This window comes from Schistocerca americana, chromosome 6, assembly GCF_021461395.2.
Source record: "Schistocerca americana isolate TAMUIC-IGC-003095 chromosome 6, iqSchAmer2.1, whole genome shotgun sequence".
Taxonomy (NCBI): Eukaryota; Metazoa; Arthropoda; class Insecta; order Orthoptera; family Acrididae; genus Schistocerca; species Schistocerca americana.
This window is the reverse complement of record NC_060124.1, coordinates 186,220,575-186,248,106: the sequence shown is the minus strand read 5'-3', so window position 1 is coordinate 186,248,106 and position 27,532 is coordinate 186,220,575. Positions and strand designations below refer to the sequence as shown.

Below are 27,532 nucleotides of genomic sequence, written 5' to 3'. Positions count from 1 at the left end.
CAAAATTAGATCTGGTATTATATTCTTTAAAACTGGGGGCCAACTTTCTTCTTTTATGAAAATGCAGATTGAATTCGCATATGTTAATGGTACTTAATTCAAAAACAAAACAAAAAAATGAATTTTAAGGAGTCAGGTGGCAAGAGGGGAAGTAAAAATATCCCAGCTTGCTTCATCACATCACCCCCTCATTGGATTGACCACATAGATATTGCAAATAGCTCAATGGGCAATTCAATGACCACAAGTGACCCCAGGCAGTGGGTTAAAAATCAACACACACAAAATATTATACAAGAAATCTTATTAAAATTACAGTACATATGTTCTTTCAAATTTATACTTACGTGAACTAGCCATGCAAAAATCGCCATACAAAATAATTATATACACTATATTGTTGTACATTTACATAAAATATCCACAAGTTATACTTTTAACAAAAAATTAGGCATCTTCTTCATCATAAAAGATGTCTTTTTGGGTAAGCGAATATTACATTTAAAGATACAAGTCCTGTCTTGCTTCAAATAACAAATCCTCATGGGTTCGAATACACAGACAATTTCACTTGCTCAATGTTTAGTATTTTTCACAAGCACTTTCACACTTTTATTGAGCTTTAACACACTTTCTCACCAAGTTGTCCACACTTTCAACAGGTCCAAGTGGCAGTTAGCAAGGAAATGCACTGCTATCACGTCCCTTGGAGGTGGTTCTCCTCCGCCATAGTACATGAAAAAATTAGACAAAATACCCTACTTTAGTACACTTTTACTTCTAACTTAAGTCTAAAAAAAATGTTTAACACTATTGGCAAATGATAGTCACCACATCATAAATAAATACCACACCATACATAAATACACAGTTCTCTTAACATTGCAATAATTAGTACTAAAATTGACTACAGTATGAAAGGTGTGGACTAGTCATCATCATCATCATCATCATCATCATCATTTAAGACTGATTATGCCTTTCAGCGTTCAGTCTGGAGCATAGCCCCCCTTATACAGTTCCTCCATGATCCCCTATTCAGTGCTAACATTGGTGCCTCTTCTGATGTTAAACCTATTACTTCAAAATCATTCTTAACCGAATCCAGGTACCTTCTCCTCGGTCTGCCCCGACTCCTCCTACCCTCTACTGCTGAATCCATGGGTCTCTTGGGTAACCTTGCTTCTCCCATGCGTGTAACATGACCCCACCATCTAAGCCTGTTCGCCCTGACTGCTACATCTATAGAGTTCATTCCCAGTTTTTCTTTGATTTCCTCACTGTGGACACCCTCCTGCCATTGTTCCCATCTACTATTACCTGCAATCATCCTAGCTACTTTCATATCCGTAACCTCAACCTTGTTGATAAGGTAACCTGAATCCACCCAGCTTTCGCTCCCATACAACAAAGTTGTTCGAAAGATTGAACAGTGCACAGATAACTTAGTCTTGGTACTGACTTCCTTCTTGCAGAAGAGAGTAGATCGTAGCTGAGTGCTCACTGCATTAGCTTTGCTACACCTCGCTTCCAGTTCTTTCACTATGTTGCCATCCTGTGAGAATATGCATCCTAAGTACTTGAAACCATCCACCTGTTCTAACTTTGTTCCTCCTATTTGGCACTCAATCCGTTTATATTTCTTTCCCACTGACATTACTTTCGTTTTGGAGATGCTAATCTTCATACCATAGTCCTTACATTTCTGATCTAGCTCTGAAATAAAAAATCAAATACATATTACACTACAAAACATTGCTCTAAGTCATAACTGTCTTAATCTGGTTAAACTTGAAAGATTTGGATCTCTGTTCATTTTTCAAAATAGCAAAAACTCAAGATGTGCAGTAGCATAGATTTACTAATCATTATGTTATAAAAAAAAAAGAATAGTCACCATCAAATAACTTAATTACTACTCAAATCAAAATTAAGGGAATGGAAGTTGTACCAAATTGTAGCCCCACTTGTCTAGCCAACTCTCGAGTATTACTCTCATACAACCAGAAAATTAAATCATCACAATATGTTACCGAATAGTTGACCTGTCAGAACATTCACATCAGTATAGGGCCACAGTTATCAGTTAATCAGCAAAATTAAGTTTCATTATTCCAACACTACCACTTTAAGCTCATAATTCCGCAGAACACAAATAGAAGTTTTTCAGATAAGTTATAGATCCAATGATGCAGCATTATATGATTTGTACCTCACAAAAATATTGCTCTTTCTGTTAAGCTCTCATTCCCAGCTCAGTGTCATGAATTGCACAATATACACAGTACCCAATGTTGTCAAGTTCACAATTAGATCCTCAATATAGTTACATCACATTTGTTTGTATACAGTCATATTCTTCATTAATCTGTCTGTCAGCTTCGTTATTTTACCTACATTTTTTACGTCGTTACCTAGTGGAGTGCATTCTCAAAATGCACTGCAGAGACAGGCTCCCTAACCATTAAGACCCTAACATTATTCATTATTTTATTATTCCATTATTGTTTCATTACCTAGTAAATAAACACCTGCTCTGATTATCTAATGCAAAATTGATTCTACAGAAAAACACTTCACAGTAACAGATCCTTATGCTAAGGCAAACTTAACTCCCATTACAGATCAGACAAAATTATCACTTAGAAAAACTATTACTTCACTGTATTCCATCAAATAGCATAAGATTCTAGCCTGACGGGCAATGCACATACAAATCTTGCTTTCTCTTTCCACGGATTACTCCAGGCAACAATGTTTAAAGTTGTAATTCCTTAATGTCAGAAAAGGCTGTACCATGACACACTTCTATAGGTAGATAGTTATCTCCATATACTGACTGCAATGAGCAGAAACAGTTCTATTATACCAGAATTAATATTAAGATCTCATATTTGAGATGGTTTTTACTGCATATTGCCTCTGCTGCTACACCAATGAGCTGATTACTTCAGATGTTAATTATCCTCCGCATATGCTGACATCTTTCATTTTCAGTTTACCTTACCCTTTTGACAGAAATTCTTTAATCATTATACCAATTTACTTTCTTCCATCCTCTTATGATTGCATTACTTATCACTAACACAACATACTACACACACACACACACACACACACACACACACACACACACACACAGAAACACTGGTGAAACCTTTTTAAGATATACCTATACTAAAGTATCCTACTGTATAAAATTGCATGAAAGTTGAAGATAGAATGGTTCTGATTTACTTATGAGCTACAGATAGGATAGGTGAAGAGTTTGACTGCCTCAGGAAACATGAAATATGAGACAGACAGCTGGGGTAAGCATTACTGCCACATAATAAATCAAACACAGAATGTTGAACCACCTACTTGCTAATTGCACAAGGAATTAATCCTAAATATTTCATCAGTGCTCAGATTATGAATCACCAAGAAACTGCACTCCAACAGCTGTCCTGCCAGTTCCACAGTTAACAGTACCTCTTGTTTCACACTCTTTGATAGCTTACCAGCAGCACCAATAATTTGTATTCCAGAAACATTCATCACTACTATACCCTCTGTATTCTTAATAGATTCAAAAATTGCCTGTGAAATGCCATCCAAAGCACAACCACAGTCCAGTAAACACTTAACATTTATACCTTGTGCACTTGCTGTTATTACAGGATGACTCACTTCCTTTTTACTGACCATGTGATCTTGTTCATACAACAACTCCTCATTAATCTTTTCCCTCGAAAAACTATCATCCTGCTTACCAAAATAATTATCAGACAGTCACATGACCGATAGCATGGTCCTCTTCCTCATTATCACTCTCTATCTCTTTATTAGGCCTGACATTGTCCTACTTTATTCTTTCTTTACTTAACACATTGCCATCATTATCAATTATAAATTCAGTTACCTCATCCTTATCACTACTGGATTTGTCAGTCCTATCATCATTACAACTGCTATCAGAATCAGATCCACTTTCACTTTCTCTATGCTTTAGATTTTGTACCCCTTCCACCCTTTTCTCCATTTCAGTCAATTTTGAACCTACATTTTCATTTACTTTTACCAGTTTTTGCTCTACCACTGCTGCACACTTGGTTTCTACATCCGTTTCAAAGTCACTTTTAATCTGATCAATTTGGTTCTCAAGTTGAACCCCATTTTTAGCACATTGTTTCTAGAAAACCTCCACCTTCCTACTATTGTCATTACAAAGTTTCTCTCTCTCTTCTACACATTTACTATTCGATGTTAATTTCTCATTAGTATTACATACTACACTAATGGTCATTAAAATTGCCACACCAAGAAGAAATGCAGATGATAAACGGGTATTCATTGGACAAATATATTATACTAGAACTGATATGTGATTACATTTTCACACAATTTGGGTACATAGATCCTGAGAAATCAGTACCTAGAACAACCACCTCTGGACGTAATAACAGCCTTGATACGCCTGGGCATTGAGTCAAACAGAACTTGGATGGCGTTTACAGGTACAGCTGCCCATGCAGCTTCAACACGATACCACAGTTCATCAAGAGTAGTGACTGCCATATTGTGACGAGCCAGTTGCTCGGCCACCATTGACCAGACGTTTTCAATTGATGAGAGATCTGGAGAATGTGCTGGCCAGGGCAGCAGTTGAACATTTTCTGCATCCAGAAAGGACTGTACAGGACCTGCAACATGCGGTTGTGCATTATCTTGCTCAAATGTTGGATTTTGCAGGGATCGAATGAAGGGTAGAGCCACTGGTCGTAACACATCTGAAATGTAACGTCCACTGTTCAAAGTACCGTCAATGCAAACAAGAGGTGACCGAGACGTGTAACCAACGGCACCCCATACCATCGCGCCAGGTGATACGCCAGTATGGCAATGACGAATACACGCTTCCGATGTGCGTTCACCGCGATGTCACCAAACACGGATGCAACCATCATGATGTTGTAAACAGAACCTGGATTCATCCGAAAAAATGACATTTTGCCATTCGTGCACCCAGGTTCGTTGTTGAGTTCACCATTGCAGGCACTCCTGTCTGTGATGCAGTGTCAAGAGTAACCGCAGTTGTGGTCTCTGAGCTGATAGTCCATGCTGCTGCAAATGTCGCCGAACTGTTCGTGCAGATGGTTGTTGTCTTGCAAACATCCCCATCTGTTGACTCAGGGATCGAGACGTAGCTGCACGATCCTTTACAGCCATGCGGATAAGATGCCTGTCATCTCGACTGCTAGAGATATGAGGCCATTAGGATCCAGCACGGCCTTCTGTATTACCCTCCTGAACCCATCGATTCCATATTCTGCTAACAGTCATTGGATTTTGACCAACGCGAGCAGCAATGTCACGATACGGTAAACCGCAATTGCGATAGGCTACAATCAGACCGTTATCAAAGTCGGAAACGTGATGGTACGCATTTCTCCTCCTTACACGAGGCATCACAACAACGTTTCACCAGGCAACGCCGGTCAACTGCTGTTTGTGTATGAGAAATCGGTTGGAAACTTTCCTCATGTCAGCACATTGTAGGTGTCGCCACCGATGCCAACCTTGTGTGAATACTCTGAAAAGCTAATCATTTGCATATCACAGCATCTTCTTCCTGTCGGTTAAATTTCGCATCTGTAGCACGCCATCTTCGTGGTGTAGCAATTTTAATGGCCAGTAGTGTACTTTCTTTATACTATTTCCCAACCTCCTAATGTCCTTTTTCACACTATTTTCAAACCCATTAACGTCTTCTTTCGTAGTTATATTACTCAAAATACACATAATTTGCCTTAACATTGTTTCCACTTTTCCGTTTGCCATAAACTTTTGCCCATGCTGATTTTTGCTACTAGAATCCTCCTCCTTAACCATAACGATCTCACCCATCTCTGTACTATAATTCCATCTACAATAGGACTTTCGACCCCATCATTCAAAGTTATATTCATGTTTGATTTATAATCACTGGCGTTTACAGAACCAGTCCCACTTAGATTACTCTGTTCATTTAACAACTTAACCTCTACAGCTTTGTTCTCAGTCACACTGTCTGGTTCATTAAAGTCACTCATTATGTATCACTTAATATAAAACAGCTTTTGCAATGAATTACCTTATCTTTCAATCATTCATCTCCTGCTGCTGTTGCTGCTGCTGCGGTTGTCATCTTGGTTCGTCATCAGCATGGCTGCGGCAAGTTGTAAGGCTCTTGGTGAGGCGTCTTGTTTACCTGCAGTCAGCTGTGTCCACCTGTGTGCTGACTGGCTGCTCCTATGCTCAGTGGCTGCTTCCATACAACCCGCTCACTGATTGGCTGCTGTCCTATTGTGGCTAAGAAACCCATGCGCGGATTGGCTGTTGCACTGCTACACTGTAAACCGCTGTTGAGTTCACTGTTCAAAATTCGCGAGTCCTATTTTATTCTGGTTACGTACAACATTCCTCACCTGGGGTACCATATGTAGTGGTTTGCCTACTTTGATTCTTCGCTTGTTGTACTTGGTGTCGACGTACTGGCTGAAAAAATACGGTTGTGAAAGTGCAGTACTGTCTACTGCAAATGATGTAGCCGACAGATGCACAACTGCGTTTTACAGCCTATTACTTTCACTTTTCACAACCCCCCGACAACACACAGTTATATTCGGCCAGTGCACTATTGTTCTAACTTCCCATAAGCCTCATTAATAGTTAGCACGCAAACATCCACATACTGCTACAATAGTTTCCTGTTGAACATCCACGAGCAGTAAAAACATAACCACATAATTCACAGTTCTTTTGGAATAATCAGGTACGTATGGAACAGACACTGTCATTGCTTTAACACACGGCCTATTGGTGTGACACTTATTTCACTGTTAAGTTGATGCATTGTTGTTGTTCTAACCAAGACCAAAGATCAGGCCCTTATACATCCCCACAATAATAGGTGCTGAAACTACACACTATTCGAAGTTTAATTTACCGACATTACAATTAAAACTTACTTCATTCAATTAGCTGAATACATCAAAAAATTGTTTCTTTTTAACAGTTTGTTCTACTACAAGAGTTAGGCCAAATTACTTGTTTAAATTGTGAAATTAACAAATATTGCTACACAAATGATGATTTTGACAAAACTGTTAATTACTTTGGAATTAATTAAGGGCTGGCTTTGCTAACATGTTTTCGAATAGAGCCAAATAGATACTTAAAGAATGCTAGTATTTCATCTTCCAAATGTTTATAATCATTATAGAATTTATACTTGTTTATATGTCAACAACAGAATTTAAGTTAGGAAACAATTACTGATTTCACCCCATAATCGAAGATACTAACTAGGAATAGTCAAAATAAATTAGAAAATCAATTAAATATTGAAAACTAAGCACAAAATTAGATCTAGTACTATATTCTTTAAAACTGAGGGCCAACCTTCCTCTTTTATGAAAATGCAGATTATATTCATATATGGTACTTCATTCAAAAATGAAAAAATAAATTTTAAGGAGGCAGATGGCAAAACAAGAGGGGAAGTAAAAATATCGCAGCTTGCTTTGTCACATGCTTACATTTGAATACAATTCTTCTATCTTACAGTCATGTTTGCAAACACACTGGGAACTAAGCAATCACAGGAAGAGGAAATTGAAAAACAAAAGGAAGAACTGCAGGTGCTTTTAAGATATTATGCTGATGTTTTCAAATGATGCCCTGGCATAAACAAAGTATATACATACAAAATGGAGCTGCACCAAATGAAACCTACATTTTCATCTTACCTCCACTCCATGGGCCAAGAAGGAAGCTGTGAGGAAAGAGATCAATAGAATGCTAAACTGAGAAATAATACAACCATCCTGATCTCCATACTGTACCCCATTTTGGCCGTTAGCAAATCACATGGTAGTGTCAGTCTCGTGCTCCACACATGAGAAATAAATAAAATTATTGTGCCTGTCAGGACGCAGCCTAATGACATGGAAGAACATCTAAAATTCCATAATGTTAAGTAACTCACCATATTAGATTTCTGAGCCTTGCACTGGCAAATTGCACAACATGAAAATAGCCGTAAGTACAATGCCTTTATATGTGTGGGCAGAAGCTATGAGTTCTGTGTTCTCCCTTTTGATTTAAATGTCAGTGCAGGCATATTTATTTCTGCTTTAGATCGAGTCTTTGGACCTGAACTGTTAAGCAGAGTCTCCGTGTATGTTGTTGATTTAATGATTGCTACCCACACGTGGTCAGAATACTTAAGGCTCTAGGCTCAGGTCTTGTATAGGTTTTCAGAATACGGAGTAACAGCCAACCTAATGAATTCACATTTCAGTAAGGAAAGAACTAAATTCCTTGGACACAAAACTTCATATATAGGCACACTTCCAGACATTAGGAAGCTCAATGCTATCAGACACTGCCCTGTACCTCAAAATGAAAAACAATTGAAGGGATATCTTGGATTAGTATCTCTCTTCAGAAAATTTATACCACAGCAGCTTTTAAATAGTGATGATCTATTGAATCTTCTACAGATAAACCATCCCTGGTTATTGACTAAGTATGGTAAACTGAATCGTAAGTGGCAATTGCTGTACACAGGGGCATTTATTACATCAAAAATTCCTCACCCAGAGAATAACATTGGTAAGGAAAAAGAGCTCTACCCGTGCAAAGGTTTACGTGAATTTCTGCAGTAAACGGAATTTGACACTGATCAAGCACAGCTTGGAGGAATGCATACAAGACTGTACATAAGACCTACTGTCTGCTTGAATATACTTATTACTATTGATGTTTAGTGTTAAGGAAAGAATTCATTTTTGCCTATTTCATATGTTTTGCCTTATTAGGATGTAAGTTTTAATAATGTAAGATCTTTTCATATGTTTACAGGCCAGAGAAGCTCAGAAAACATTACCCTCAAACATTACCCTCACTGAGCACACGAAATTATTTAATTTGACACTGTACTGTTCAAACACACAGTATGCTTGTGATTGAGACGCAGCACATGTCAGTAGTGAAATGGCGTGGGGACAGAACTGCACAAACACAGCAGATACCTTTACAGTTAACAACTTCTGCACATGCGCACAGCACAGCGTAAGCCAACAGAAAGACACAAGATGATGATCGTACCTTAACAAAGAAATGCCATGCAATCCAAACTTAGAGAAAACCTTTTTATACGACTTGACTATTAAGAAAATAAAATGTCTACACTACAGAACTAAACTAAGATTTAGAAATTAGGAAGAACTAAGCTAAGGAATATACACAGGGTGGTCCATCGATAGTGACCGGGCCAAATATCCCAAGAAATAAGCAACAAACTAAAAAACTACAAAGAACAAAACTCATATAGCTTGAAGGGGAAAACCAAATGGAGCTATGGTTGGCTAGCTAGATGGCACTGCCATAGGTCAAACAGATATCAACTGCGTTTTTTTAAAATAGGAACCTCCATTTTTTATAACATATTCATGAAGTACGTAAAGAAGTAGGAATGTTGTAGCTGGACCACTTTTTTCACTTTGTGATAGATGGAGCTGTAATAGTCACAGACGTATAAGTACGTGGTATCACGTAACATTCCACCAGTGGGGACGGTATTTGCTTTGTAATACATTACCCGTGTTAAAATGGACTGTTTACCAATTGCGAAAAAGGTCGATATCATGTTGATGTATGGCTATTGCGATCAAAATGCCCAACGGGTGTGTGCTATGTATGCTGTTCGGTACCCTGGGTGACATCATCCAAGTGTCCGGACCGTTCGCCGGATAGTTATGTTATTTAAGGACACGTCAACCATGACCTGCAACAAATGAAGATGCCCAAGTAAGTGTTTTAGCTGATGTTGCTGCTAATCCACACATCAGTAGCAGACAAACTGCACGAGAATCGGGAATCTCAAAAACGTCGGTGTTGAGAAAGCTACATCAACATCGATTGCACCCGAACCATATTTCTATGCACCAGAAATTGCATGGCGACGACTCTGAACGTTGTGTACAGTTCTGCCACTGCGCGCAAGAGAAATTGCGGGACTATGACATATTTTTTGCACGCGTTCTATTTAGCAACGAAGCGTCTTATACCAACAGCGGTAACGTAAACCGGCATAATACGCACTATTGGGCAACGGAAAATCCACGATGGCTGTGCAAGTGGAACATCAGCAACCTTGGTGGGTTAATGTATGGTGCGGCATTATGGGAGGAAGGATAATTGGCCCCCATTTTATCGACGGCAATCTAAATGGTGCAATGTATTCTGATTTCCTACGTAATGTTCTACCGATGTTACTACAAGATGTTTCACTGCTTGACAGAATGGCGATGTACTTTCAACATGATGGATGTCTGGCACATAGCTCACATACGGTTGAAACTTTACTGAATAGCATATTCCATGACAGGTGGATTGGTCATCGAAGCACCATACCACGGCCCGTATGTTCACCAGATCTGATGTCCCCGGATTTCTTTCTGTGGGGAAAGTTGAAGGATATTTGCTATCGTGATCCACCGACAACGCCTGACAACATGCTTCAGCGCATTGTCAATGCATTTGCGAACATTACGGAAGGCGAACTACTCACTGTTGAGAGGAATGTCGTAACATGTATTGCCAAATGCACTGAGGTTGATGGACATCATTTTGAGCATTCATTGCATTAATGTGGAATTTACAGGTAATCACACTGTAACAGCATGCATTCTCAGAAATGATAAGTTCACAAAGGTACATGTATCACATTGGAACAACCGAAATAAAATGTTTAAACATACCTACGTTCTGTATTTTAATTTAAAAAACCTACCTGTTACCAACTGTTCGTCTAAAATTATGACCCATATGTTTGTGACTATTACAGGTCCATCTATCACAAAGCGAAAAAAGTGGTCCAACTAAAACATTCATATTTCTTTATGTACTACAAGAATATGTGATAAAAAATGGGGGTTCCTATTCAAAAAAAAAAAAAAGCAGTTGATATCCGTTTGACCTATGGCAGTGCCATCTAGCGGGCCAACCATAGCGCCATTGGGTTTCCCCTTTCGAGCTAGATAAGTTTTGTTCTTTGTAGTTTTTTCGTTTGACACTTATTTCGTGAAATATTTGGCCCGGTCACGATCAATGGACCACCCTGTATACAGAGGACAAAGTAAACACTATCTACACATATAAACAAATATTAGCAGCATCCCCGTACTGCAAAGATATAGTAGGGAGGTATTATTATATCTGTGATGACAGAAAACTGAAGAACAAATTTATAATTTTTCTTATGTATTTCTTTTGGTTTATTTTTGTCTGTCGTTATTTTGAGCTGGTATGAGAAAAACACACATAACTGTGTTGTCTCAGTACTGTGTTAAGTAAAAGTTATAATATGCTCAAACCACAAGTTTTCATTCTACTACCAAGCTACGGCCTAATTTCCTTCTCCCTATTTGATGAGGACCTGTATTTGTAAATGGAGATTTTCAAGGATGAAGTCAACACAGAGAGAATAGCCAGCATGGCCACGCCGGCATCGTTGTACATCATTTGGGGGAAATAATTACTACAGATCTGGACAATACACATTACCTCTCTCCCCAACCACTGTATCTTCTGTGTGTGTGTGTGTGTGTGTGTGTGTGTGTGTGACAAACATAGGATCTGAGCTGTTGAAACAATTTTCTCATCATTTCCGGTGTTTTAATTTCCTTCACCCAATCTCCTCTGTCTATTGGTTTTCAGGCTCTATGTACAGCAGTATTAAATCTTAACGCTAATCCTTAGGTACTGAACAATGATGCTTCTATCAACCTTTCTATAGTGACAGACTCTGACACTGACATGGAACTGTCCTAGTTATCTGAGATCAGTCCCTACCTCCAGCCCCCACCACTAGTGGTGCCACAATCCACAGGCTGTCACTACAAGAAGTGCTCTGGGAAGAGACCACACCCTTGGAACTGACACGGCATCTGGCAGGATCCTATGACCTCCGGTCAGTTATAACCGGGTGCCTGCCATGCAGAGGACTCATTCTGTTGTGTACTCACTTGACGGACTCTTCACCGTACCAGCTGCTGTCTGCTGAAAACTTGTGCTTTGATCTTGGACTACGTTTGGACTTTAATATTGGCTGGCTGCCTTTGGCTGTGTGACATCAAACTTATACATTATTGTCTTTACCGTGTCAGTGTAAAAAGGAAAATAAACTGTGCTCATAACTGCAGACTTCTATGCATTCCACAAATTTAAACCTAATCCCTACTTTCATGTTTGACTCACCTTATATCTTTTTTCAAAATACTGAGATCAATGTACATAACTTGGGGATGGACACCGTATCTATTGTGTAGAAATGACCACCTAAATATTCTCAGTACATGAAAAACTAGTACTGTCACAAGGCCAACATGGTAACTACTCCAATCTGGTAGGGTCATCTTGTAGCCACAGGCCCTGACAATGCGGGGCTTGCACAACCGATGCTCGAGCTCCACACATACACCAGAGCGAAGATGCCTGTCCTTTTAGAAGTCTTGAGTAACCATTAAGACAGGTGGACATTGGTGTTGCTGGGTGGCACCTCCAACGTGAGTGCTTGATCAGAGTAGACGGTGTTGTAACGGACACCTCGCAAATGAAACATATTAAACTTACACCAGGTAATAGCCGTGCAGAACTGACTGTCTCAGTCATGCCTTGGGATGAGTAACAGGCTAAGAAACAAGGAACTAAACAATTCAGCCAATATTAAGTTTCCACTAGGACAGAGGATGAATCCTTCATAACAGCAAAACCTATGTTTATTTTGAGAATATAGAAGATAAGTGTGACCAAGTCCTGAGCTGGAAAAAATTTAAAATTGACTCTTATTAAATAAAGCAGTGCCTGAAACACAATCTCAAGCACTTCCAGCCTGTACTGAGCTAGGACATACGCCTGTCACCACTAACCCATTCGAAAGTGTTAATATGCCATGGGGCATCACCTTTCACATAGATCTAACATCCACTCCGACAAAGAACTCGGAGAAAACTTGGAAAATCGTAGTGTTCACTATGTATGATGCCTACAGAGAGTACCAATGAAAACCAAGTTGAGACAGGTGCTTGATATTGGCATTTGAAGAAGACATCTAACCAGAAAAAGTAAAAGTTACAGTATATAAATTTGACATTAAACCTCATTTCCCATGAATCATGAGGTGCTTCCTGTGTTTCTGTTTTGCTCACACATCATCCTGCTGTACTTCAGAACCTGTTCTTGGAAACTGTTGGCAAACTCATCACAATGACTGCCCTGTGAACAAATTCCCACCATACAAAAAGCAGAACGGGCTATCAGCCTTCCGAGTTGCAAGTTTGCCCTATTTTAAAAAAGGAAAACAAGATATAAGAATAGAAGACATTTGATTACCTGTCATACTTTAAAGTATGTGAACATCTTCATCCAGTGGATATAACAATTTCTACACAACTATTCTGCAATTCACAATTTTCACATGGCGCCATTTTAACAAGACGGATCAGCTGCATACGTTCTGAATATAGATGTTCACAAAAAAAAAAATGCTATGAAGTGTCAATCTTCCAAAAAGTGCATGAAAACTGTGAAACGTGCTCTGGTTTGCATTTGGTGTGGAAAGATTGACCCTTCAGTGAGAAGTGACGATAACTATGAGAATGTGTGGAACTGTGTAGATCATAAAAGAAAAGCAGTGACCGTTAATAGTCAAGATATGTGTAATTGTGAAGCAGCTAGGAAGATCGACAGTATCAAAAAGAAAACCTAATGTTTATTTCAATTATTACAGTTTTGTAGGACGAAATTAAAAACTGCATGAGAAATACGAAATAAACAGACCAATGAAAAATGGAATTGTAGATCCATCAGTGAGCGATGATAAAAAACAGACGACAGGTTGGAAATGTGGTGATTTAAGTATAAATTATTACCAAATCAAATCTCTTGCAGGAAAGATGAAACAGCAAATCAATGCCACAGATCAGCTGCAAACAGGACTGGACCACTTACCGCAATAATACCCACAACAATGAAGCTAACAACATCCATTCATTGCAGCAGAAGTGTGATTTAATGAAGAAAATGCACAAGCAAGCACAACACGGAAGTCTCACATCTTCACCTGTGCTTTCTAAGAATCCAGCCCACGATTTAGACTGTGAAGCAACTATTTGTATAGGCAAAAAACACACAACAAGATGTCCAACAAATCTTGAAACAGTAATGTTCACGGGTCAAGAAAAACACAAAAACTCCTAATTTACACTGATAGCCTCTCTGTTTCCCTTCATGAAAATATGAACTTAAATTATTCGGTGTTTGCTAAGCTCAAATCAGGAGCTACATTCAATTCTGGGGTAGAAAACTTAACCATAGAAACAAACAAGCTAAACAGAGATGGCTGCAGCTTCAATACCATAAGTAGTCAAACTGGTCCCAATGATCTTACTATACTTGGAGACCTTAACATGGATGCAAACTCCAACAAAATTGCTAACATGAAACTTATAGAAGTTAATCATACAATCTTAGAAATATAGTTACCATTGATACCAGGGCCTCAGATTTTAGTTCTACCAGGATAGATTGTGCAATAATTAACAAAACTGCTGAACACACTGTTAAGTATACTAACATAAACTTGTAGTATCGGTAAACTCAGGCAAAATATTAATGACCTGAATATTCTGTGCAAATCAACAAGACCACACATTTACAAACAAAAATATAATACAGTTAAGAAAACCTTTAAAGCAGAACTTTCAAACCTTAGAAAAGAAAGTCTACAGTATTGAAATCCCACAATCTACGAGCGTCAGCAAGGCATCCTCGAAACTGATCAATAAGTGTCAAAAAACCTCCACAACCAGGGACAGCAAACCCTTATGCATTATACTGGCAGGTAATGATATAAGAGAACACAAGTATTATGTAACATTTTTAATAAACAGTTCATATCACCAACAGGAAATCCAACACATACTTTAGAAATATGGCAAGAGTTACTGAATCACACCCCTCAAACAGTGAGTTTTGAATTAGATGAGGTTAAAGAAAATGATAGAAGAGAAATAATCCTCACATTAAAGAACAAATATTCAGCTGGATAGGATGGTATGTCGAGTGTCATAGTTAAAAAAATGCATAAAAGAAATAGCTAAACCACTAAAGCATCTCGTAAACTGTAGTATTACATAAAGCAGTTACTCTAGTAGTCTATAAATAAGCATTGTTGAACTAGTGCATAAGAAGGGTATTACAAAAGGGGTTTCAAACTAACACCCAATACCACTGATCCCTACCTTTAGTAAGATTTTTGAAATGGAATCATTTCTCAGAACAAATTGTCCTTAGAAACACAACATGGCTTTAGGAAAGATCAGTGCACAACTACTGCAGTTGCTGAATTTCTCCATAAAGTGTACACCATCCTAGACCGAGGTATGAAGACAGGAGGCATATTCTTAGATCTTTCCAAAGCTTTCGACTCAGTCATCCGTGGGTTGCTCATTAAGAAACTGGAGACTTACATCATCAAGGACTCAGCTATGCAATTACTGACCACATACTTCACAAATCACAGCGTACTAAACTTTCATATAAAATAGATAGTTAGGTAATAGATTTCCAGTCGACTAGAAATAAAGTAAGACGGGGTACCACAAGGATCGATTGTTGGCGCCTTTCTCTTCTTGGTTTATGTCAATGACATGACACAACTCTTCAACTAACATCTAGTAACCTGTGCTGATGACCCCCCCCCCCCCTCTTATTTTATGAAAAAGACTTGGAGACAGTACACTCAGCTGTAACTAAGGGTGTAATGGAAGTAATCATATATTTTCTACACCAGGGTCTAAGCACCAATTCCAGTTATTAACATTTAAAATGACTAATTTTCATGATTCTGAAATAAACAATATCTGTAGTATTACATCAGCAGAAACAGATAAAATTAAATTTCTTGGTGTCCACCTGGACAAAAATCTCCATTGGGTAAACCACATTACTTCTTTATGTGAGAAAATCAACAATAGCTTGTATCTGATAAGTCAGCTGGCAAAAATAGTCCCAAGTGAAACACTAAAAATTGTTTACTATGGAACAGTTCATCCATTTCTTAATTATGGAATTGAACTGTGGGGTTGTGCATCAGACTTGCACCTGAACAGAATACTAGGTTAATGCATGTACTAAAGACCAATGTCCTGTCTTGAAACTTGTGTCCAACATAAATATCTAACAGTATATTCCTTATATCTGTAGAAACTTATTATATTTTCTTCTGAATAGTAAAAACAAAGTAAATAAATGCACTGACATACATAATTAAGATACTAAAAGTAAGGGTAACCACTTCAGGCAGAGGACAAAATTAAAATTAACTAACAATAGTCCATATATTAATGGGAAGACACGGTTCAACAAGCTGCCACAAGCTTTGAAAACTTGTGAACCAAAGCTGTTCTACAGGGAGTTTAAAGCCTTCTTAGTAAATAAATGTTTATATTCACTCAGTAAATTCTAATCTACTTGCCCTCTGTTGTAACATGTAATATAATTAGAATATTAAAAAGAATGTATGCATCACTATTATATGTAAGTGTTATCTATAATAATCTACTCAACCTACATATTGCATTTGCAAAAGACATCAGCTTGATACCCCACACACACAAAATGTAAATAAATAAATAAAAGTGCCTTGCAGAGGGTTCATCCAACCACCTATTTCTCTTCTGTTCTACCCAAAAAGTGAGCTCTGATTTCACTTACTTTATTGTCATGACATTTTCTCCCTATGTAAGTGGGTGCCAACAAGGTATTTTCACTTTCAGAGAAGAAATAAAAATTGCAAAAGTTACTGCTGGTAGCTCCTCTGTTCAATGTTGTGAACAACTTCCTAAATTGGTAAACCACTCAGAGAATAAACTGCCACTTTCTTTGAAGACTACAAATCCTCCACTGACAAGAGCCAGAGGCACTCCATTCTTCTAAGGTGTCACTAGAGAGAAGGCTGCTTTCTAAAACGTCTACAAATAACACATCAACTGAGAAAAGCAGTAAGATCACTGAACAATCTGACAACTTCCTCATGAATTACACACACACACACACACACACACACACACACACACACACACACACACACACGCACACACACACAGACTTACCCTACATGATCAGGCCCAATGGACCGAGCACTGCTTTGAGAGATTGCCTCCACTTCAGCCTGTCTTTGGTTCCTTTCTGCCATCCTTCTAACAGTCCCACTCTCTGAAGCTCTTTGGATATGCAGTCACCCCATCGAGTTCTAGGTCTTCCTACGGGCCTTCTGCCAGTTGGCTTGGTGTTGAATACAGTTTTTGGCCATCGGTTGTCCTGCATTTGAGCAACATGCCCTACCCACTGGAGTCGTCGTGTCTTCATTATAGCCACAATGTTCAGCTCTTTGTAAAGGTCATACAACTCTGTATTGTGACTAATCATCCATTTTTCACTCTCATTATCATAAACTGGTCCAAAAATCTTCCGAACGACTTTCCTTTCAAATATCATCAGTCTGTACAGTTCTAGCTTGGTTATACTCCAGGTGGCACACCCACCTGTATTTTCATTTTACTGGATGGTTTATCTCTCAACACTGCGCCCAGATATTTGTACTCTGTGACTTGATAAGAACTTTCAGTTGTCTTTAAGGGTGGGAGTAGTTCTTGAGTTTCATTATGTCTACAGTGTAGAACCATGCATTCCATCTTGTCCAATTTTCCTCGCCATTGTTTCCAGAATGTCAGCCATTTCCCCTGATTCTTCTCGTGAGCCAAATATTAGCACTATATCATCGGCATATCCAAGGTACTTGATGTTCACATCCCCGATCGGGACTCCTGTGAGTTAATTAGATGACATCTCTCGCATTACCTTCTCTAATGCGAGATTGAAAAGAACAGGTGATAGTCCATCACCCTTCCATAGCCCAGTTTTTATTTTGACTGTTTCAGTCACTTTATTTCCAATTTTTACCTTTGCTTTAGTACTCATCAGGCAGGCCTTCATGAGGCTTACTAGTTTCTTGGCAAAACCAAACTCTTCCAGACACCTCACCATACTATCCCAATGAATGCAGTCATATGCTTTTCTGAAGTTGACAAACAGCAGGTGTAGTTCTTGGCCAAACTCCCACCTTTTTTCTACGATCTGGTGTAGGACAAGGATTTGGTTGATAGTAGATCTCCCATGACGAAATCCTCCTTGAAATTCTCCAATAATGGTGTCTGCCAATGGCTGGATTAGATCTAGAAGACATTTTCAGAAGATCTTGTAACAAATATTGAGCAGAGTGATACCACAGTAATTTTCACATGCCATTTGGTCATTCTTCTTGTGGATGGGACAGATTAGTGCACTCCTCTAGTCTTCTGGAATGTTTTCAGTATTCCAAATGGTCTCTATTGGTCATTCTTCTTAAGAATGGGACAGATTAGTGCACTCCTCCAGCCTTCTGGAATGTTTTCAGTATTCCAAATGGTCTCTATTAATTTGTGAATCCTTGCGACAAGGTATTCACCCCCTTCCTGAATTATTACAGCATGGATGCCATCTTCTCCTGTGCTTCTGTCCTTTTCAAGCCGTTTTATCTGCTTCCTGATTTCTTCTACAGTTGGCGGTAGGTGTTCAGGGTCTGCTGTCTGTGGTAGGGGGAAGTTAAAGAGTGTCATTGGGTCTTCACAATTTAACAAGTCACTGAAATATTCTTCCCATGTCTTTGCAATTTGATATTCAGTTGTCAGCAACTCTCCTTCGGCATTTTTTATGAATTTCTCTATGAGTTTATAGTTTTTCCTCAGATAGTTGACCTTTCTGTACATGTTCTTCATCCTATTTCCCTGGAAGTCTTCTTCTGCTTCTGTAATAACCCCACTAACAAACTTCCTCTTTTCTCTCCGCAATATTGCTTGTGTTTCTCTTCAGACACTGTAAAATTCTGTCTTACTGCCCTAATCTGTTGCTGACTGTAACCGCTTGTCATGGGCTTCTTTTCTCCTGTTGTCTGTCTCTTCACAGACCTCATTGAACCATTTCTTCTTCCTTGCCACTGTTTTTCCAATGATTGCTCCTGCAGCCTTTGTAACCACATTTCTAATTTCTTCCCACTGCTGATTTTCATCCGAGTCCTCTGTTTCCGGCAGTAATGTAAAACAATTCTTGATCTCAACTTGAAGTTCATTTCTCGTTCCTTCCTGTGCTACTTTTTCTATATATATGGAGGAATACAAGAACAGATGTAAATCGAAAACGTATTTGGTGGTATTGTCCTACCTTAAAACTTTACCTATACAAGAGCTACCCACAGATATGGACATTTCACCGGTTGTACAGGAAGCTAGGGAAGGAACACTGACTTAGCCTAACCATCCTTCATGTCCACTGCCTTATCACCCCCTCTTTTAACAAAGATACATCAGCCCTGTAATGGCTATTACCGCCACTGGTTGAACTCAAGCAGCTGATGTCTCCACCATATTGTAATGTAAAAGCTCCCCAGGGTTGTTTATCTCACACTACAGAGTTTATTTTAAAAGGCTTTTACACCACTAGCAAGCTTTTTGAACACATTCTGCAGAGCAGAAGCATACTTTGGAAGCAGCTCACTTGTGGTATGTGTCCTACAGAACAATATCCTTGAAATCAAATGCCCAATCATTTGGATACCAACCGAACTCAATATGCAATGATACTGTGAACCAACAAAGAATGGCAACAGAGTTGTTCCATATAAAACTGTAGAACAGGAAAAACACACCAAAAAACTTAGAAGAAGCTACTTAATACTACATTTGCAACAGCAGAAAACTTAATTATCCAGAACAAAGGAACTGGCTTGAAAATGGTCAGGTGTCAAATAATGACTCTGGGGAGTTTTACATGAACATAAATCTGTATTGTTCTTCAGTCCAGTTATAATAGTGGTTTCATATTTGCACAATTTGGGCCTCACAGAAGCACTGACCTACTACCATACATTGACCTACTACCACACTAGCCGCCATCATGGGATCACTATGCAGTCTCCAGCCCCATCATTACGTGCAGGTCCTCATCTGTTCCAGCTGACAGATGCACTGGGTGGTCAACTGTGCCCATTTTGACTATTAAAATTCTTTACCTTCTACCCATTACCACTAGAGAGCATATGCTGGAATATTTGTTATTGGAAGACCATCTGCCTACAGTCAGAAACAACCATATTTTTAGTAATAATTGTAATAATGCGAAATGGCTTCAGGAGGTGTTTGCATATTGCTACAGTCATCCATTTTAGCTAACAAGTGCTACTGGACGCCAGGTTCGAAGCTCAAAAGGTTAGAATCCCACTGTTTACCCTGGTAACGATTTGCAACTTATGCATCCCACCAAGTACAGATATATACCATCAAGAAAGAGAAGAACTATGACACTAGTTACACCTCCACTTCATCCTGCTACGTGATTTCAATGCCCCCAATTATCCACAGGGCAGCAACATTACAGAAATGCATATTTTATAGGAAGCCAAACAAAATCTAACTCTTGGTGAAGTATCATGTCATAAGACGGATTGCTGGGCACGGCCTTTCTGCCGTACACCCCCACAGTGACACACAGAATTGCACAAACATGGTGTAAAGACTGCTTACTAACTGACCGAGAATATAAAAGTGTGTCTCAGATCACCAACGGCAAAAGCGACCATTCACACAGTAAGGACTATACCAAATATTGTGTACATCTGGAATGACCGGATGATTCATCAATATCAGTATTCCTGGACACAAATGGTATTGCAGGTTGGGGTAGGTAGAGAAATCAGCCACAATGGAGCATGCACTGTGTGAGTTTGACCACACAATAAAATCTACCAACAAAGTGGTTCTCACTCTAGAAAAGAGCTGCCACATCCACTTGTTCAGGGCAGCCATAGAAACTCTCATATATGAAAATATTTTCAACAAGGAAGAAGAAAGGCTCAAGGTATACAGATCCTAGACTTCCATGCTCCCTTGAAACTTTGCAGGTAGCAAGGGGGTAGCCACAGCAGTAAGAACCAACAGAAAGTCCTCAGAAGTTAGCATAATAGGTACATACAGTCTTTAGCTGTGGGTTCCGTTTCAATCTGTCTGGAGGAAAAACTTCTGTAAATACCAGCCACTCGTGCTAGCAAAACATTAGGAAAATTGTTAAACAAACAATAGCGGAAATGCATGTGACTGAAGCCAGCAGGTAATATGTGAACTAGAGGCACGAGAGTGTCAACAATTTTGCACCCATCTTCTGTTTTTTATAATAAAGTCTGGTCTCAAGTGCTCCTTACCCCATCAAAGATACAACTAATTGTGCTGTAACTACTGTGCAGAATTTTATATGGATATGACAGCTAACCAGCTAACTATAAAGTGACTGGTTACGGAGACACTTGACCACTCTTGTTTCTGAAAACAAATTGTCGAGGTTACAACATTGACGATTTGAATGGATGCATAAATTGCTTTTGCCTTTTTGTATCTTCCCTCGCTCTCCTCTCTCCTTAGCAGCAACTCTTTCATGCTCTCAAACCCCATAGCCCAGGCCTTGACTAATCCTCATTATTAGCTGTGTACTTCCCACTCCTGTACCTCTCACTATTCACCCCACACCTTTCTGGTCCAGACACTGCACACCAGTTTTTCCTGATATGTTCTCTACTCTGTGTCACACTCCACATCACCATCACTCAGTTTTGTTACTATTAACAAAATTTATCCTCATTTTGCCACTATACCAGTAGCCACCATCCGTTCCTTCTTTCTCCTTACAGTTTCCAATCATTCGTTTCAACCCCCCCACCCCCCCCCCCCCCCCACCCCAAAAAAAAAAAAAAAACTTTATTTTTCTCTTTCCACCAGTCATCCAAGTGTCTCTACAACCACCCATAACATTCGGTTTTGTTGCAGTTGCATGTATGGGCTTTTATTTGTGCCTTGAAGACAGGTTCTTACAACTACAAAAATGAACAAAGCTACAGCTATGAGACATTATGGATGTCTATATACTACCTACCAATCATTCTCAGGTGAATGGCTCCCTTTCTAAATTTTTATTTGTTAGAATTTTCATCATCTTAATATTCACTGATATAAAAGGACATGTACAAGAACCATAAGTAATGAAAACATTTCCTTGTTTTGATACAAGGCTTACTCATCAATTTTACTCACCTTATCTAACTCTGCCTGATTTCATCCCCTCGAGAAAGACTGGTGAATAATATTTCACCATGGATATGATGGACAGCAGATAATGGAAAATAATGAAGACACTGAGGCAAAACATCCAGAATGATTTTCTCTCCTGTAAATAAAATAAAGAAAATGTTATGTTCCTTCTGAAGTGAATATAGCACAGGTGTAGGTAAACACAACTTTATTAGAACCTACATTCCTACCTCACATAGACTTATGGCGTTTTTGTATTAGGTTTCAAAGTGGAAAATTCTATGCTAATGTATATTTCTCCTGAAACTAAACCTATGTATTTCACTACTCCCACAATAAAATCAAACAATGGAAAATCCAGGATGGAATGTAACAATATCAGAGAAGGAAAGTTGCTACTCACCATATAGCGGAGATGCTGAGTCGCGATAGGCACAATAAAAAGATTCACACACTCATCACTTTCGGCCGTTAAGGCCTTTGTCAGCAGTAGACACACATACACACACGCACACTCACGCAAACGCAACTTGCACACATGTCTGCAGTCTCACAGAGCTGAAACTACACTGTGAGCAGCAGCACCAGTGCATGATGGGAGTGGCGGCTGGATGGGGGTAAGGATGAGGCTCAGGTGGGGAGGGATAGTATGGTGGGAGAGGTAGGCAGTGAAGTGTTTCCGTTTAGACGGAGGGCAGGAAGAGAAGGTGCGGAGGGGGGAGGGGGTAAGTAGCCTCCTGGCCTCAACCTTCGTTAGTCACTGTCCTCACCCATCCAGCCCCCTCCCTGTTCCCATTCCAGCACTACACAGCTGTCACTTCGCCGCCACACCCAGTCTTTTAATTTCTTTTTATTATTTTTATTTCTCTCCTTTCCGCTACTTACCCCTCCCCCCTCCGCACCTCCTCTTCCTGTCCTCCGTCGAACCTGAAACACTTCACTGTTTGCCATTCCCACCGTACTATCCCTCCCCATCCTTGCCCCAGCCTCCTCCTTACCCCCATCCAGTCGCCACCCCCATCATGCACTGGTGCTGCTGCTCACAGTGTAGTTTCAACTCTCTGAGACTGCAGACATGTGTGCAAGTTGGGTTTGCGTGAGTGTGTATGTGCACATGTGTGTATGTGTCTCCATAATAAAATCACTATTTCAAATACAAAAGACTTTCCTCCCAGGTCATTATGGGTCAATCAAAATTTGCAATCTACTTTGACCTGTGGCATGTGCCATGTGACGTCATGGTGTTGTGACATACTTGAACCGGATTGTATTAACAGATGGTGTGTGTGTGTGTGTGTGTGTGTGTGTGTGTGTGTGTGTGTGTGTGTGAGAGAGAGAGAGAGAGAGAGAGAGAGAGAGAGAGCGTATTCATGCAGTGGCACTCCCTAGTGTTGGATGTTTATGTTTCAAAGTTGTTTATTATGTATTGTAGTAATCATTTGATGTTATGATTTCCATGTGTGAATTTAATATTGGCAGAATTTGTGCCAGTTTACTAGTAACTTATTTTTATGTTGGAAGTTGTGGCTAATGAATTCATGTGTATGTCTGAAACTAGTGGTGGCACATGGTGCTTATGGTTCGAGATTTAATATTTTGTCCATTATGGATATGACAAGTTTACAAGTAGGTCTCTTGATCTGGCAATGTGGGATGACACACAGATGACTATTAATTTCCTTCAGCTATATGATCTCATCATTGAGTACATGAGGTGTCACATATATGGAGGTGAAATGAAATTAACAGTTGCTGCACCTCGGATTGCTTGTGAGATTGCTTTTATGACTTATTATTTTTGCTATAATTCATCCACTGAATTCTGTGCTACCAAGGCAGGCTTTTGTCACACAGGTATGGGTGGTATTACTTGAGGAGCTTATTGAGGAGGGTTCAATTATAGGTAGTTTCAGGGCATTTTGTTCTTATAAGCATTTATGGAACAGGGGTATGAGCATTTACTGATCAACCATAGTACCAAGTTTAAGGACTAGAGAACTGGGGCTTGTACAAATAGAAAAAAAGGGTACTGAGGAGGGTTGTTGCATCTGTGACAGGGAGGGAAAGAAGGTGCTCTTCCACCTTGCAGCCTCATTTAGATGGGTACTGCTGGAGGAAGAGTGTCCCTGATAACTTTGGCCATTTCAAAGTTTGTAGAGGGCTATTGGGAAAATGTACAAACATAGGGTTGTTAGCTCAATAGATTTTTCGGGGTGGGTGGGCAAAAAGGTTTATGTGGGGGGGAGGTTTGGAGGTTGTATGACGTGTTATTTTTTTGTTGTATTTTTGTTTGGGTAGTAGGTTTAGCACGGGTAATATTTGGGAGGGGGCGGTTTAGGGAGAGATGGTTGGGTTTGGGAAATATGGATGGCAATTATGGAGGTTTCTTTGTTTTTTAGGCTGTTTGTGGTTGGCCAGCCTATATTTGTGTGTCAGAGGCTTTTATTGGTACGTATTTATTTGTGATTTTATTTGATTTTTATAATAGTGTGTATAGTATCTGTGGTTATTTTCTTTTTTTAAATTTTAGACCTACATGTTTGACATCATGTTTTTAAACATTCTCTTATGGCCATACGTTGTGGTGCAACATGAAGGTCGAGACAGTTACACCATGTCCTATCACTCAGTTGGTAGGCGAGGCAATATTATACCGATATGATGATCAATGCTGAAAACTATTAGTGTTAAGTATTGTTGTTGGATCTAAAACTATTTGAACTGTATATTCAATGTTTTATTTGTATTCTGTTTCACATTGGAGAAAGGTGCCATAACTTCCAATCTGCAGCATCTTCGATGCCAATGCCAATAACCATGAGCTGGCTGCTGTTGCCCTCCACATGAGGGCTGTCAGGTGAGAGAAGATCCTGTCAGCACTTGTTATCACCTTTGACTTAAACCAAATTAATAAACAAAAATAATCATTGAAATATTATGTAATAATGGAGAGCTATACTCAAAACAGAAAAATGCCATGTTTAAGATCAGATCTTGTTTAAACTTTATGCTAGGAAAATGTGTGTCACTGTACAACTTCTGATGTCAAAATATATATTGGTTTCTGTCAAAGTTGACATGTTTTTCAATCAAGAACATTGATATACTGGAATATGATAAAGACATGTATGAATTTTTTTTTAGTCTCAGGTCGTCATGTGGTGATTGATTTGAGGACTGAATTTCACTAATGAATTTTGGAAGGTCACCGAGTATTAAAATGCACCATCAATCAATATATTGAGAGTTGCCAGTAAAGATATTAGGCCACTGGTGCAAAAGCCAAGGAGTTCTGTGAATGTCTGACACACACAAAACTGAATCTTCACCTCTCTCAACTTCCGAACTTGCTGAAAGTTACGCAAAATGATCCCTTTAGTTAATTCAGTTTTTGTTATAGTGTCCCTCTGGAAGAGAATTCTGTTAAGATCAATATTTAGTATTTTCAAATATGATCAAAGGTGTTCACTACTATATAACATGCTGGTGTTGTAATTTATTCAGAAAGGGGCATGGCACTGCACACGGCAACCGATTCAGTGAGTATGAGCAGAGATTCGCAGAAGCAAAGATCATAAGAGGAGAAAGGGACTTTTTGGCCAGCAAACAATGACTACAAAATACAGTGATGGCAGGTAATCGAGCGCTGTTGACAAATGAATGTCACATCCTGGTGGTGGCAGCCAGGTCAGTAGATGTCGGAGGCAATGACCAAGAGACGTAGCATTTGCAGGGAGTGGCAGTCATGTGCTTTCACTAGCAGCATTTAGAGTTGTAGGTAGCAGCAGCCTGGAGAAGCCAACATCAACTTGTCACGTCCTGGTGGTAGGTGCGACCTGACTTCACAGGTGATGAGATCTGCACACTGCAACTGGGTGGTGGCAACCGGGTGAAACTGCAGTGAGTGCTGAGATGCTATCTACACTACAAGCCAGTTTACATAAAGACATGTTCGATGAGTTCAATTCACACTGACAGAGACTGAAAGTGTATTGTATTGAACACAAGCTATGCCAATATGACTGATCGATTATGATATCTGTATATAATACAGATAACAGTTTCAAGTTTTAAAATAAATAGAAAACATGATGGAAGATAGTGTAGTGGATGCAGAGGATAGGCGTTTGTGGGCAAGGGTACTAATCCAGAAAACGGAAAATTGGACCTTAGGGATACAAGTAACAAATCAGGAAATAGAGACTTTGAGTTCAAAAACACAATTTGAGTTAACCAGTTTAAGCACTCACATTGCAAATAAATATTCTATTTTGAAAGAATACATTCATGAATCTAGGGATGAGAAATTGAAAATGAAACAAGACATCAAAAACTTGATGGAGCAGGTAGGAAAGATGAAGTAGTTTGTGCAGGAGGAAATTGAGAAAAATAAAGCAGTAATCCATCATATGGTAGAGAAGTAAACTAGTTGAGTAAGTGATGAATTGGTAGAATATATCAACAATATTTACACTAATACTGAGGGACACTTACTACTTCCTGGTGGGGACATCACAACAATTACCCGTCCTGTAGAAGAAGAACACAGGGAGACTCAAAAGTTAAAAACCGTTTACTACGGAATAATACAGGGAGAGAATTTTCATACTGTGGTGAGGATCACTGAATAAAAAAGCAGCATTGTTCAAAAGGTTATAATGAACAGAGATGGGTTTGCACAAATGTCATAAACAAATCTCAGAGATTGTGATGCCGAAGAGTCCCAATACTACAAACAGTAGTAACAATGTAGAGAAGAGGAGTAATACAGGCATTTTTGATTGTTTGAATCATATGATAGAAACAACAGAAACAGTAACAAACACAATCAATTTGCTGCATTTACAACAACCTAAAGAGGACAAATTGTGTTCACCTAGTCAATGGTGGGAGGAATTTAGTTTGACTAATAGTAACCATGTGTCTAGCCAGATCCCAATCTTTAAACCAGGAGGGGAACAACACCCAAAATATTATTGAAAATTTATCAGGGAGATTTGCCACCTAAATGGGATTACAGAAAGAAAATTCGATTTGTGACCGGACATTTGGAGGCAGAAGCTGCCGAATGGGCAGTATTGCGTAAGTAGCATTTTAAAGAGTGCTCGGATTTTGTACAGCAGCACAAGGATAAATCCTCGTCAGCATGCGAGTAGCAGAAGCTTATGCTCAAGTTGCTAGATCCATGTCCCTACAACAAAAAAGGGGGTTGATTTAGAAAGTACTTTTAATGGTATTTAAATAAGAGAAAGCTGCTGGATGAAACCATA

General features: G+C 39.1%; 1 protein-coding gene across 1 annotated transcript in view; it reads right to left on the bottom strand.

The window, feature by feature from the left end:
• LOC124619913 overlaps positions 1–27,532 on the bottom strand; it is a 264,971-nt gene that overhangs the window by 221,667 nt on the left and 15,772 nt on the right. Inside the window, exon 3 of the mRNA XM_047146549.1 lies at positions 22,266–22,398. The gene's annotated coding sequence lies outside the window, so the exon portion shown is untranslated. The remainder of the gene's footprint in view (positions 1–22,265; positions 22,399–27,532) is intronic.